Source organism: Macaca nemestrina (genome assembly GCF_043159975.1).
Source record: "Macaca nemestrina isolate mMacNem1 chromosome 8 unlocalized genomic scaffold, mMacNem.hap1 SUPER_8_unloc_3, whole genome shotgun sequence".
In the NCBI taxonomy this organism is placed as follows: Eukaryota; Metazoa; Chordata; class Mammalia; order Primates; family Cercopithecidae; genus Macaca; species Macaca nemestrina.
The window spans coordinates 79,429-94,012 of NW_027257567.1; the positions used below are offsets into that span (position 1 = coordinate 79,429).

The 14,584-nt window shown below is 47.4% G+C and overlaps 1 protein-coding gene across 2 annotated transcripts in view; it reads left to right on the forward strand.

Annotated features, from left to right (window-relative positions):
- Positions 1 to 866: 866 nt before the first annotated feature.
- LOC139361105 (SH3 domain and tetratricopeptide repeat-containing protein 1-like) overlaps positions 867 to 14,584 on the forward strand; it is a 51,544-nt gene continuing 37,826 nt past the window's right edge. The window contains exon 1 of one of the 2 annotated variants that reach the window (XM_071089592.1): positions 867 to 1,058. The gene's annotated coding sequence lies outside the window, so the exon portion shown is untranslated. Of the gene's footprint in view, positions 1,059 to 4,740; positions 5,150 to 14,584 lie in introns of those variants that run through there. The other variant, XM_071089591.1, reaches the window with a different exon arrangement.

Sequence of the window (14,584 nt, forward strand, 5' to 3'; positions counted from 1 at the left end):
AGAGATGCAGAGACATTTCAGGTACTCCTTGGCCGAGCTCCTTCAGGGAAGGCCTAGGTTCGCCTCTACTTCCCATCTATTAATTTTTTTTTTTTTTTTTCCGAGACGGAGTCTCATTCTGTCGCCCAGGCTGGAGCACATGCAGTGGCACCATCTCAGCTCACTGCAACCTCTACCTCCCTGGTTCAAACGATTTCTCCTGCCTCAGCCTTGCCAGTAGCTGCAACCACAGGTACGCGCCACCACGATCGGCTAAGTTTCTGTATTTTTAGCAGAGATGGGGTTTCATCTTGTTTGCCAGGCTGGTTTCGAACTCCTGGCCTCAAGTAATCCACCTGCCTCGGCCCCACAAACTGCTGGGATTACAGGCGCCAGCCACCGCGCCCGGCCCTACTTCACTCCTAACGCCCACCATACGTGCTTCCAAACGTTTGCTGAATGACAAGGTGAACGAGTGAATGGGACTACGTGACTTCGGGCAGCAGGCAATCCTATTCCTTGGACCTCAGTTTCCCTTTTTGTAAAGCTAGCCTGTCTCTCGCTCTCTGTCCTAAAAGCCTGAGTTCTGGGCTTGAGATGAGCGCCTCCTGTACAGTAGACTCCAGGTGGACGTTGAGCTGGGTCTTCCAGGAGGCCAGGATCCGGCCAGCTCTTGGGTCCGGTCCTCCCGCGGTACCCCCCACGCCCAGTCCCAGCGCCGCCCCGCCCAACCTCCCTTTGTTCCCCCAGGCCCCACCTTCTCCGCGCAGCCTGCTCCCCCTTGGCCGGGGGGCGGACCCTGGGCGCCCGGCTCCGCTGGGGGCGGGGCGAGGCGGCGGGAGGCGGGCAGGGCCGTGTGCACCTTCGAGGTGTGTTTCCCGGCCGCAGCCCCGCGCCAGCTGCAGCTCCTTGATCCGAGCCGGATCCTGAGCGGGCAACACGGGCTGAAGCGGCGCGGCGGCGGCCCCGCCCTGGGGCTCCATTGTTGAGGCTGCCGTGGCTCTGTCGGCTGCTCAGCTGCGCTCCAGTCGGCCCAGGCGCCGAGGCGAGGAGCTAGGGCTGCGAGGCGGCGGCCTGAGGTGAGACGGCGCCATGGGCGACGGGGTCTCCGGACCGGGCGGGGGTCTCTGCCCCGGGTGTGGCGGCTCCGAGCTCGGCTCCGCAGGGTCCGAGGTCGGGATCCGGGGTCCTTGCGCCTGGGCTTTGTCTCGGCCCCGTGTGGCACCGGGGGCTTCGCGCCTGCTGCGATACCGCGTGGGCCCGCGCGGGGAGTCCCGGTTGCCCTGCGGGTGGGGGCCGGTCCCCACTGCTCCCCGGCTCCCCGCGTCTGCCGCGGAGGGGACTGCATGGACCCGGGCGCGGGCTTCTGCCCCGTACCCCGCAGCGTGGCTGGTCCCCGCGTGCGGCAGAGGGGGCCCTGCGAGGACCCACTCGTGGGGCGGGGTCCGGGTCACCGCGAGTGGGAGACTCCGCCGCCCTCCCCGCCCTCCCTGCCTTCCCTCGCAGCGAGACTGCTTCGCCAACTCACTGAGGGGACTGCGTGAAGGTTGCAGTGAGTGAAATGGCTGCAGTGCACCCCAGCCTGGGCCATAGAGTGAGACTTCCTCTCAAAACAAAAACAAAAACAACGTACTGGGTCTACCTCCGGCTCTGGAATTTTCCTGGAAGGCCTTCTCTTCTGGGCTTCATTTTTCTCGCTTTTGAGGATCGTAAACTACATAATTTCCAAGAATTTTTGCCCTACACCTTTAATTCTTTCAAGCAAATACAGCAGAGAAAAATTCTCTTCCCCGCAATGGTGTAAATAATGGAGGCCTTTGAAAATGTGGATTCTAAAGTGGAAGTTCTTTTTCTTCTTCCCCTTTGTTTCCTTTTAAACGAGTTTAGTTACATGAGTATATACTTTATCTCAGACTTAAGGACAAGTATCTGTGATGAAAACTTAAGTAACTTTTTGGCAATATCTTGCATATTCTTCACAATTGTGTTTTATGTGCAGCATCTTCCCTATATCCAGTTGATTTGTTTTTTTCTCATTAATGGAGTTGTTGAGCTCAGAACTTTTCAGGAGCATTTTGTTGATCTTTTAAGTGTCATGTGAAATATGTTCCAATTTAACATTTTATTTTGTTGACTAAAATGGGAGTAAATGGAAACTTGAGAGTGCCTTGAGTAGATGTACTTGGCTTGTGTAATGGTTTGAAGCATAGTTGAAAATTACCACTTGTTGCCAGGTGTGGTGGCTCACACCTGTAATCCCAACACTTGGGGAGGGCAAGACGGGCAGATCACGAGGTTAGAAGATGGCTAATCTGGCTCATACAGTGAAACCCCGTCTTCACTAAAAATACCCCGTCTCCACTAAAAATACAAAAAATTAGCTGAGTGTGGTGGCACACGCCTGTAGTCCCAGCTACTCGGGAGGCTGAGGCAGGGGAATCACTTGAACCCGGGAGGTGGAGGTTGCAGTGAGCGGAGATTGCACCACTGCACTCCAGCCTGGGCGACAGAGTGAGACTCCATCTCAAAAAAAAGAAAAAAAAAAAATAGCACTTGTAAAAAATTGCATCACATGTTGAATGACCTATAAAGGAGCTACAATTCTAAGGTATATGGTAATTAATTCTTTAAAATAGGCTGGTTGCTGTGGTTTACACCTGTAATGCCAGCGCTTTGGGAGGCTGAGGAGCGAGGATCACTTGAGCCCAAGATTAGAAGCTGCAGTGAGCTATAATCATGCCACTGCACTCCAGTCTGTGTGACGGAGTGAAACCCTTTCTCTTAAAAATAAAAAGGTAAATAAATAATTTAAAAATAAAATACTAAGCTCCTTTCCAATTTATCTGTTTGGTAAGGTGGGAATTTGATGTGTTTGAGTTTCTTAAAGCCAGCCACGTGTCTCTGTAGAAAGGAGACACAATTTTCTCTGCTCTTCCTAGTTATTTGGATGATTATAGGGATTAAAAATAGACATTTGGTCAAGTCTTGAGCTACTGAATTACAATTTTTGCTTCACTCAGTAGGATTTTGCCTTTATTTTGATTTGCATTCTTAGTTTAGGAAAATATCTTTGTTATATGCCCCATACACTTTGTTCTTTTGGGGAATCTGATCTTAGGAGAGGGCTTCAAAACGCGACCAGATTTTCTTTATGGTTTTCTAGATTTTATTAATGTCTTAATAAAACTTAACTAGTTAATGCTGCTTCTATGTCGAAGTATTTTTCATTTAGAGTAGGCTTGATTTTTATATGGATTAAATGAAAGGAAGTCTCTCACGGAAGGGGACATATGGGTATGGAGAAGACAGGGTGTATATATATATATATATATATATTTTTTTTTTTTGGAGACAGAGTTTTGCTCTGTTGCCCAGGCTGGAGTACAGTGGCAGGATCTCGGATCACTGCAAGCTCCGCCTCCTGGGTTCACTCCATTCTCCTACCTCAGCCTCCCAAACAGCTGGGACTATAGGGGCCTGCCACCACGCCTGGCTAATTTTTTGTATTTTCAGTAGAAACGGGATTTCACTGTGCTAGCCAGGATGGTCTCCATCTCCTGACTTCGTGATCTGCCCGCCTCAGCCTTCCAGAGTGCTGGGGATTACAGGTGTGAGCCACTGCCTGTGGCCGACAGAGGATTTATTTCTGAGCTCTATATTTCAGAATTCTTTTCTCTAGCCCTGGCCTGGGTCCCAAACAGGGAACTTAATTCACTCTATCACTGAAGTATACTCTTGCTTTGATGCCATTGGTATGTTGTCCTAGAGATTTGCTGTGACTGCTAGGAGTGTTTCAGAGTTAAGAACTGATGCAACCTCTCTTTTGTCAGATTTTGAGTCTATAAACCATCTTGTTTCCTTTAGCGTTATCTCCCTGGAACTGGAAGGTCAGAGATGAAGTTTTCTTAGATTATAAGTCTCAGCCTTTGCTATCTACCTTCGTCTGTCTCCCATATCACCCGCTGTTTTTTTCCCCGTTTTTCATTTTAATGTTTTTATTGGATAGATGTCTATTATTGCAGGCTACCTCAAAACATTTTTGGATATTGACAGGATATCAGTATGAATAATATGTAAAAGATAACTTATTCTAGTTCTTTTGAGCAGAGGATTTGGTTTCGATATGTGGCCCTATTAAAGCTTTTGTTAAGCCCAAGTACTTGCTGAACTTCAGTTCCCTTACCTATAAAATGGAGTTAGTTGTTAGTAATACCTGTTCTGCCTAACTCAGGAGATTGTTTTGAGGATCAAACGAAATTATGAATGTAACGGAATTTTGTAAATTTTAAATGAAATATTGTATTACCTAAGATTTTTTTTTTAAACGCCATATTAAGAATGGAATGAATCTGGGTTTTCCTTGAAATCTCAAATGTTTAATGTACAGAGAAGTTTTAATGTGTCTGTTGGGGAGCTTCATTAGGATTGTTTTCTATCTTTAATTGGCCAGTATTCTTTTATATGTTAGCATTTTTGGGGAACATCAAAATTTGTGTTTCAGTTATCATTAATATTTTACAAAGTTATTGAATGTGCATGATTTAGTCTTTAACAATCTCTTAAATTATTTACATTCCCATGTAAAAAAATGCAGTAATGAAGGTTCATGTAAATAACATTCCCATGCCTTAATGAAGCATAATTTCTTGACATTGCAGTTTCTAAGTGCCCTGTCTTGAGGTTGGGAAGGCTAAGGGGCAGTCAGACGTCAAGGTCAGCAAAGCGTCACCTTTGACATTTGAAATCCAGCAGCAGGTATCACAGTGAACCCCATTCCAGCATCCAGGAAGTTTCTCTGTCCTGCCTCTCCTCCAGCCACCTCAGAATCTGTGTCTGCGGTGTTGGTCCTGCTTTCCTCTCTCTCCTCTGCCTTTTCTTTCTCTTCACCAACTTCTACCGAGTGCCTCTGATGTCCCAGACAGTGGCAGTGGGAGTACGAAGGCTAATAAACCCGGCCCTGGTCCTCAAAGAATTGATGTTTTCTGTGCAGATATTAAGTGACACTGTCATACATAGTGTTGACAAACATTGATACAGATTTCCTGTGAAGTGCAGAAGCACCATCCTAGAAGCAGAGATGCAGAGGCAGCACTGGTGACTCACACATGGAGAGCTGGAGTTCTTGGTCTAGTGGGATCAACTGACTTGGACATCATTTCAGTGCAGCGGAGTGAGTGCTGGGACGGGCTCCCTCGGGGCATCTGGGCTGGGTTTGTCTGGTGTTTAGTCTCCTGCCTGGTACTTAGAGTTTGTCAGTAAGATGAGCATTGGGAGGTTTCTAAGTGAAAGGAAAGGCAATCACTTACCTGAAACTTAAAATTTGTAGGTGTTCTGGGCCATTTATAATTCACTGAATCTGTTTTGTCAGAACAAGTCTATCATCTATTGTTTTGGATGGAGTGTGGCCAGCCCTGCCTTGCGATGTAAGGAAATCAGTAAACACTTGTCAAGTGTGAACACCGTGCCAGACACTCTTCTAGGGGTTTCCACGTAAATCACTGTATTCATTTCTGTTGCTGCTTTACCACATTTCCACAAATTTTGTGGCTTAAAATAATTGAAATTGTATCATCTCACAGTTTTTTGGGGCACCCACTGTTCTGACGTGGGTGTCACCGGGCAAAAATCATAATGTGGGCTGAGCTGCATTCCTCACTGGAGAATTGTTTCCAAGCGCTTTTGGCCAAATATAGTTCCTTGTGGTTGCAGGACTGAGGTGTCTGTTCCCTTGCTGGCCATCTGTTGAGGGCTGCCCTCAGCTCCTGAGGCCTCTATCTGGTCTTTGCACATGGTCCCATCAGCTCAGGACTAGCTAACCCAGGGACCTGGTCAGGCTCTTCAGTTCCCCTGTGTGCATTTCTCTTCTTGTACTTGGAGAAAGTTCAATGCCCTATTTTAAAATATTTTTTTGAGATGGAGTCTTGCACTGTTGCCCAGGCTGGAGTGCAGTAGCATGATCTCAGCTCACTGCAACCTCTACCTCCCAGGTTCAAGTGATTCTCCTGCTTCAGCCTCCTGAGTAGCTGGGACTACAGGTGCCCGCCACGATGTCCAACTAATTTTTGTATTTTTAGTAGAGATGGGGTTTCACCATTTTAGCCAGGATGGTCTCCATCTCTTAATCTCATGATCTGCCTGCCTTAGCCTCCCAAAGTCCGGAGATTACAGGTGTGAGCCACCTCGCCTGGCCAGTTCTATGCTCTTAGAGGCTCATAGGATTAGATTGGACCTCCCTGGATAGCCCAAGATACTCCTCCTAAGGCCTTTGGCAAAGCCCTTTTGCTGCGTGATATAGTCACAGGTCTCGCGGGTTGGAATCTGCCACCACAGTTACCGATCCACTTACTACAGCAGCCTGGGAGGTGCTTTTCATTACCTCTGGTTAACAGATACCAATTTTTTTTTTTTTTTCCAAATTGGCAGGAACATGAAGATCCTTCTTTTTTTTTTTTTTTTTTTTTTTGAGACGGAGTCTCATTCTCTTGCCCGGGCTGAAGTGTAGTGGTGCAGTCTTGGCTCACCACAACTTCCACCTCCCGGGTTCAGGCAGTTCTCCTGCCTCAGCCTCCTGAGTAGCTGGGACCACAGGCACGTGCCACCAAGCCTGGCTAATTTTTTTATTTTTAGTACAGACAGGGTTTCAGTATGTTGACCAGGCTGGTCACAAACTCCTGACCTCGTGATCCACCCACCTTGGCCTCCCAAAGTGCTGGGATTACAGGCGTGAGCCACCACACCCAGCCATGAAGATCCTTCTTAAATGAAAAAACCGTTCCTCTGACTTGATGTGAGGCTGTTGGTGAGACTGATAGCAGTGGAGACAGGTCCATCAGAAATGGAGCTAAACTTTGTGTTCTGGAGTATTTTGATGGCCTGCCCTGATCATGTAAGTTTTGCTAAGAAGTCATTAGAGTAATTCCTCTACTGGAAGAAACACCCATATGGGGAATTTGGGACCTTGCCTTTTCAAGTTTTACACAAAGGACTCTTCATAGTCGCAAAGTACATGATTCCAGGTGCATTTCTAGAATGGAAACAGCTGCATCCACCCAACAGCGATTCACATTCCTGAGTTTGAGAGAATCCGATTGTTTCAAGGCTGAAGCCAAAAGCCCAATAAACAATGTTTGTACCTTTATTCATAGTTAGGAATTAGGTGCATCCTGTGGTCAAGAAAACAACTGATGGTGGTCACCAAGTAGTTTACGACCAAGCAGGACCTCATTTTATCATGTAGGTGTTTTTGATTTTCTTAACGAAATTTTTATTTTCCTGTGCAATAAATGACAAGCTCTGACTTGAAATAAATTTCCTTTAATAAACCAGAATCTAGGGCCGGGCGCGGTGGCTCACGCCTGTAATCCCAGACTTTGGGAGACCGAGGAGGGTGGATCACGAGGTCAGGAGATTGAGACCATCCTGGCTTTGGGGAAACCCTACCTCTACTAAAAATACAAAAAATTAGCCAGGCATGGTGGCGGGCTCCTGTAGTCCCAGGTACTCGGAAGGCTGAGGCAGGAAAATGGCGTGAACCTGGGAGGCAGAGCTTGCAGTGAGCGGAGATCACGCCACTGCACTCTAGCCTGGGCGACAAAGTGAGACTCTGTCTCAAAAAAAGGAAAACGAAAAAAAAAACCCAGAATCTATAATCCTAAGGTTTTTAACCTGGCTTTCAGAACTTTATGAAGTCCCCAAAATCCTGTGCAACAATTTTGTGTATATGCATCCATGTGTGTTTATGGGGAGACGATTTATAGCTCTCCATAGTTTTTCAAAGTGGTTGGATTACAAAAAATTTTAGAATACACCACTTTGGCCTGGTGTGGTGGCTCACACCTGTAATCCTAGCACTTAGGGAGGCTGAGGCAGTAGGATCCACTGAGGTCAGCAGTTTAAGACCAGCAACATAGTGAGACCTCCACCTCTACCAAAAAAAAAAAAAAAAAAAAAAGAAAAGAAAAAAAAGAAAGAATGCTGGGCGTGGTGGTGCACACCTGTGGTTCTAGCTGCTTGAGAGGTTGATCACCTGATCCCAATAATTTGAGGCTGTAGTAAGTTAGAATTACACCACCGCACTCCAGCCCAGGCAACAGAGCAAGACCCTCTCTCAAACAAAAACACAAAACCATATCACTTAATATACTATTGTTGTTGGTCAAGTATCAGATTTTGTTTAAAAACTAAAAACTTTTTTTTTTTTTTTTTTTTGAGATGGAGTCTCGCTCTGTTGCCCAGGCTGGAGTGCAGTGGCATGGTCTCAGCTCACTGCAAGCTCCGCCTTCCAGGTTCACACCATTCTCCTGCCTCAACCTCCTGAGTAGCTGGGACTACAGGCACCTGCCACCACGCCCGGCTAATATTTTGTATTTCTAGTAGAGAGGGGTTTCACCGTGTTAGCCAGGATGCTCTTGATCTCCTGACCTCGTGATCCGCCCACCTTGGCTTCCCAAAGTGCTGGGATTACAGGTAAATGCTCATTTTTAGCAAAGTTGTACAGACCTACAGACTAAGAGTCAGAAATTAACAAGGCTTAGGACAAAACCCAGCAATCCCCTACCTTACCCTTCTCCACTCTGATCCCTGGTCCCTGGAGGTTACTGTGTTTATGTTTTAGCTCGTTCTTCCAGATTGTGTGAAAGACAGGGAGATGTCTTACTGTGGAAGACAAAGATTCAGGCTGCTTACCTTCCCCGCTCCTCCAGTTCCCCATGTTTTTCTCCCCCATCCTCTCAGTATAATTATTGTGATAGTGAGGCCAGGCACAGTGGCTCGTCAGTTATCCCAGATTTTTGGGAGGCCGAGGCGGGGAGATCACTTGAAGCCAGGAGTTGAAGGCCAGCCTGGCCAACACAGTGAAACCCCATCTCTACTAAAAAATACAAAAATTAGTCAGTTGTAGTGTTGCACACCTTAGTTCCAGCTACTCAGGAGGATGAGGCACAAGAATTGCTTGAACCTGAGAGGTGGAGGTTGCAGTGAGCTGAGATCGCACCATAAGCTGAGATCGCATCACTGCACTCCAACCTGGGCAACAGAGGTAGACTCTGTCTCAAAAAAAATTATTGTGATAGTGGGATACATAGTACAATAGTGTATATATTTAGTATTCTTCCTGGTTTTTGGCCCACAGCTTCTAAAACCCTTGTAATTTCCTGAGTGATAGGAACATCATTGGTTATAATATTTGGTCTTAGGTTTCAATACCTGATACAAGAGCTTCTAAGACTTTTGGAATCTCTGGGGTGATAGGAGTGTCTTTTGTATGATAATGAGATGACAGGTGGCTTCGGCCCCTAGACAGGTTCAGGATCAGGGCTGGTTGCCAGAAAGATGAGTCATGAGTTTAGAGTTGGACATGTCAGCCCCACCCCTACCTCTGGGAGGGGAGATGAGACAGGCTGGAGATTGAGCTAGTCACGGGTAGCCAATGACTTAATCATGTTGATGTTATGAAAACTCCATAAAACCCTCTAAACACTGGGTTTGGGGAGCTTCTGGTTTGGTGAAGTCATTTGGTGCTGGGAAGGTGGCACTTCCAGGGACGGCATGGGAGCCCCGGCCTCTCTGCCCCGTGGTGTGCCCTGTGCCTCTCTTGCATTTGGCTGTTCCCGTGTTCTCTTCTTTGTAATAAACCAATAAGAGTAAGTAACTGCCAAGCACTTTGCGTCTGTCACCTCACTTACTTTTTCAGCAACACTGTGTGGCAGATAATGTCCTCATTTTGCCGGTGACAAAATGAGACTGATGCATTGAGTAACTTGCTCAAGATCACATAATAAGTGGAATTCAAGCTCTGACTCCGAAGCCTGTGCTTTTAACCAGCATGATGCATACACGGCCTCTTTATTTGTTAGGAGTTTCGGTGTCTCTAGGGCCTGACACCAAGTTGACATTGTGGCCTAGAGCTGTTATAACGGAGCTTTTAGCGGCCCTGCTGAGAACAGAGCCAGCACCTCCGGATTGGCAGGGCAGGGGCTGTTCCTGCTGGGAGCTGCAGGTCACTCCCTGTAGCCCTTGGCTGATCTTGCTCATCCACTCCCTCCCTCATTCAGTAGTTCCTGAGTGCCGCCTCTGTGTGGAGGAGAAGGAGGCAGCCTTCCAGCCCAGGTGGGGTCTGCAGGTACACACAGGGAGAGGCAGCTGCGCACTGAGCTGGCTGTAGGCTGGGACAGCGTGGCTCCAGAGGTGGCAATAGAATGCTCTGGGACTGCAGAGGGAACACGTGCTTGTGAAAGGGAGGAAGGGGCAGGCACCGCAGAGGAGGTGTACTTGAGTTGGACTTTGAGGGAGGAGTTGGATTTCCACAGTGGAACCGAGCAGCTGAGGCTTTCTCAGCAGCTGAAGATTACAGCCAGCCAGCCTCAAATGTTCAGCTTTTCCTGAATTCCCTTTTTTAAGACAGTGCAGTAAGTTTTCAACAGAGATAAAGCGGTCACCTCCATGTCATTCATGTTCTGCGAATCCTGTGTGTAGTTTTCGATGCTTAGCAGATGGGAGCAACCTGGGCCATAAGAGAAGAGCCTGTGTGTCCACTTGTTTGGACATCAGTCAGGTGTGGCACAGGGCAGTGATCACTGCCTTCCCCTGAGGAACTCAGTTGTACTTTTATGTGGAGAGGACAAAGAAAGCTGTTGTACAGGGGGCAGGAGACATTTCACCTGTAAAGCAAGGCACAAGATACATAGTCTGTGCCCTGCATGAGAAACCTAGCAGAACTGTGTGCTGATTCCCACCCCTGCCTCCCCTGCTGAGAGCGAACCGTCCATTGTACCATGGCGGAGGGCATTTCTGAAGCCTCTGCAATCGGAGTGATCTGTTACTTGCCCTTTGAGCGTTAGGGGCAGCAACCAGGTGGTGTGGCTGAAACACAGGCCTTGGCCAGACGTGGTTGGTCATGTTGGTTCTGCCACTGATTGTGAATTACAAAACCTTGGAGAAGTCATTGTCTTTGTCTGTGCCTCTCATGTAAGATGGGGAACACTGTGGCCATTGCAGAAAAGCAGATAGGTGGAGCGAGTATGGAGTGCTTTGTGTGTGTGTGTAATACGGTGAATGAAATGGCACTGATTGACATTATTGATAGTAATAATAGGTTTAATTCAGGAATAAAACTGGTAAAGTAGGCCAGGTGCGGTGACTCTCGCCTGTAATCCCAGCACTTTGGGAGGCCAAGGCGGGCGGATCATGAGGTCAGGAGTTTGAGACCAGCCTGGCCAGTACGGTGAAACCCCATCTTTACTAAAAATACAAAAATTAGCTGGGTGTGGTGGTAGTCCTGGGTGCGCCTGTAGTCCCAGCTACTTGAGAGGCTGAAGCAGGAGAATCGTTTGAACCCTGGAGGTGGAGGTTTCAGTGAGCCGAGATGGTGTCACTGCACTCCAGCCTGGGTAGAGAGTGAAACTCTGTCTCAAAAAAAAAAAACCTGGTAAAGTATTTTACCCAGCCTAGGTACATGTGGTAGAGCCAAATGAAGCTTAGAAAAAGATGACTTGAGAACTAGCCCAGCAGAGGAATCAGGCGGGATGTGTTGTTACTGAGTAAGTGAAATTTGCACCTGCTTTCTCCCAGGCCTTGCTGAGTTGTGTACAACAGAGAGCTCAGGTGTTGGGGGCAGTGGACCGGTTGAAGAATGCATTGCTATTATGTGAGGAACGTTGGGCTTAGAAAAAGCAGAACTGGATCCACGTTCTTGCCTGGTAACTCTAACTATCATCTAGTTTGTAAAGGGGAATGCAGTTCACTGAAAACTTCTTCTGACAGTGGGGAAAGGATTGGGGCATCTGCATTGGTGTGTGTAATATAGGTCATATGAAAGAGCATTTAGGCTGGAGGGAGACTTTTCATCTCTATAACTTTCACAGAACAATTCCATCATGATGTGAAGATTTTTGAGTCAAAACTACACTGTTCTGCTATGTGTGTTGGGGCAAATTTATACATACAATTTACTTAAATATTTCAGATGATAAAAGAATATACGTGTAGCATAAAAAGCTGAAATTTGCATTCCCCCTTCTCTAGAAGTAACCATTGTGAATAGTTAAGTCTGTATTCCAGCTATTTTGTGTATTATAAATACGCTGTGAATATATGAGTGTATATATACATATACGTTACAGAAACACATTTTTAGAGATGGAATATTGCTGTGTTGCCCATGCTAGTCTCAAACTCCTGGGCTCAAATGATCCTCTCGCCTCAGCCTCCCAAAGTTTTGGAATTACAGGCGTGAGCCACCGTGCATGGCCTGCATGAATATATTTACTAATTGCTAAGTTACTCTGTTCAATACGTGTCTATTGAAGTCCCCCATGTGCCAAGCATTGTTCTGAATACCTTATATGCACGAATTCACTTAACTTTGAGAGCAGCTCTATTATTGTGGCCCTTTTACAGTGAGGAAACGGAACCACAGAGAGGCTGGGGACGTTGTCTAACATCACACAGCCAGCGCTGTTGGAATTGAGGATGGAACCCAGACAGCTGGCTTCAGATCACTTAGCTGTTGTCATAGATGGCACACCCAAACATTAGGGCTGCCTCCCAAGCCTTGCCTGAGCTCTGCCTGAGCTCTGCGAGAGCCGTGTATGTGAGGCTTCTTTCCTCTTTAAGAACACAAGTCTTGGAATTGTCCCAGACCCTGGTAGGACCCCTTGAGGACCAAAATCAGGGATTCTTCCAGCCTGCCCCAAGGCCGGATCTCTGATTTAGCTACTTGGAAGGTAGACGTGGAAGAGAGTAATTTTGCCAGAACAAAAAGTCAGGATGGCTGGGCTGACTCGGCCAGATGCGGTGGCTCATGTCTGTAATCCCAGCACTTTGGGAGGCCGAGGCAGTTGGATCACCTGAGGTCGGGAGTGTGAGAGCAGCCTGGCCAACAAGTAGAAACTCCGTCTCTACTAAAAATATAAAAATTAGCTGGGCGTGGTGGTGGGCGCCTGTAACCCCAGCTACCAGGGAGGCTGAGGCAGGAGAATTGTTTGAACCTGGGAGGCAGAGGTGGCAGTGAGCTAAGATTGCACCACTGCACTCCAGCTTTGGTGACAGAGTAAGACTCCATCTCAAAAAAAGAAAAAATGAAAAGAGGGAAAGGGAATGGCTGGGCTGGCTCATTCTAGGGAAGAGACCCTACAGCAGCCGTAGGACCTTGGCCACTTGGGTGGAAAAGAAGGAAGGAAAAACTTCACCCATGGCAGTGACCTGGACTGCAGAAACCACACTACACAGTCCACGTCCTGGAGCCTGGCCACCCTATTTGCTTCTCTTCTCCTTGGGTAGCGGGTGTGGGGAGCTTTCTACCCTGGAGGCTGAGCAGTGCAGCTTCTAACCAGCGTAGGCATTTGTCTGTCCCTGGGAATACAGACAGCATTCTCATAAGCAGCCCAAATCCTCCTGAACAGCTTTTTGTAGGGCGGGGTGGGGCAGAGGGTCATTTTGACTCATAGGTACCTTTTCCACTTTCACTGCTGATAACTGTGTTACAGATTAAAGTTTTGTTTTTGATACTGAAGAGGGCTTAAGAGAGTGAGCTATTATGGCACATCTAAGTCTGCTAAAATAGAACCACGGGGTAGTGTAGGAAAATCTCTTCTAAATTATGGATCATACATGGTGAACGTTAGAAGCCATGTGTACCTAAGTTGAAAAATGAAAACATGTCTTGTATTTGGGTGACCCTGGTAAGTCTGGATCCCACTGTGCCTTGTGTGAACACAGGTTACTGAGGTATAGGGATCAACAGGCTTTTTCTGGACATCTTGTGCTTCTCCCTTGGGGTAAAGTGGGGCGGCAGTAGGAGCGCACAGCTGTTGGGCCCCAATATTTGTCAGCTGTTTTACATGTGGGATTCCATTGAATGCAATCTTAGAGGTAAAATTATTTTACTGAAGATGAAGATAGAGGCTTAGACAAGTTAAGAAAATTGTTCAAGGTCCCGTCTTTTTTTTTTTTTTTGAAACAGAGTTTTGCTCTTCTTGTCCAGGCTGGAGTGCAATGGCGCAATCTCGGCTCACCACAACCTCTGCTTCCCAGGTTCAAGTGATTCTCCTGCCTCAGCCTCCGGAGTAGCTGGGAAGACAGGCATGTGCCACCACGCCAGGCTGATTTCGTATTTTTAGTAGGGATGGGGTTTTTCCATGTTGGTTAGGCTGGTCTTGAACTCCCAGCCTTGGGTGATCCGCCCAACTCAGCCTCCCAAAGTGCTGGGATTACAGGTGTGAGCCACCACACCTGGCCAAGGCCACGTAATTTAAGTGGAAAAATGAAGTACTTGATGAACTCAGAAGTTTGACTTCAAGGCCCTTGATCTTTCCATAACACGTGGTTCCTTCCCTGGTTGGTGGGGAGTGACTGAGGAACTCAAGGAAGCTGTGTTTTGTGGAAAGAGGACCTGAGGGGTGTACGGTCTTTCCAGGCTTGGAATCTGCCATGCTGGGCTTCTGAATTATATAGCTTGGCCATATGGAGAGAAGCCCCTCATTTAAGACTTATTCTTTGGGGGAAATAAAGGAAGGCTGCCCACATGAGACAGGCAGAGGCAACTTTCTCAGAGCTGCTGTGGCAATGGAGTCGACACTGTCACTTGCGTGTGGCAGAGACTGACATG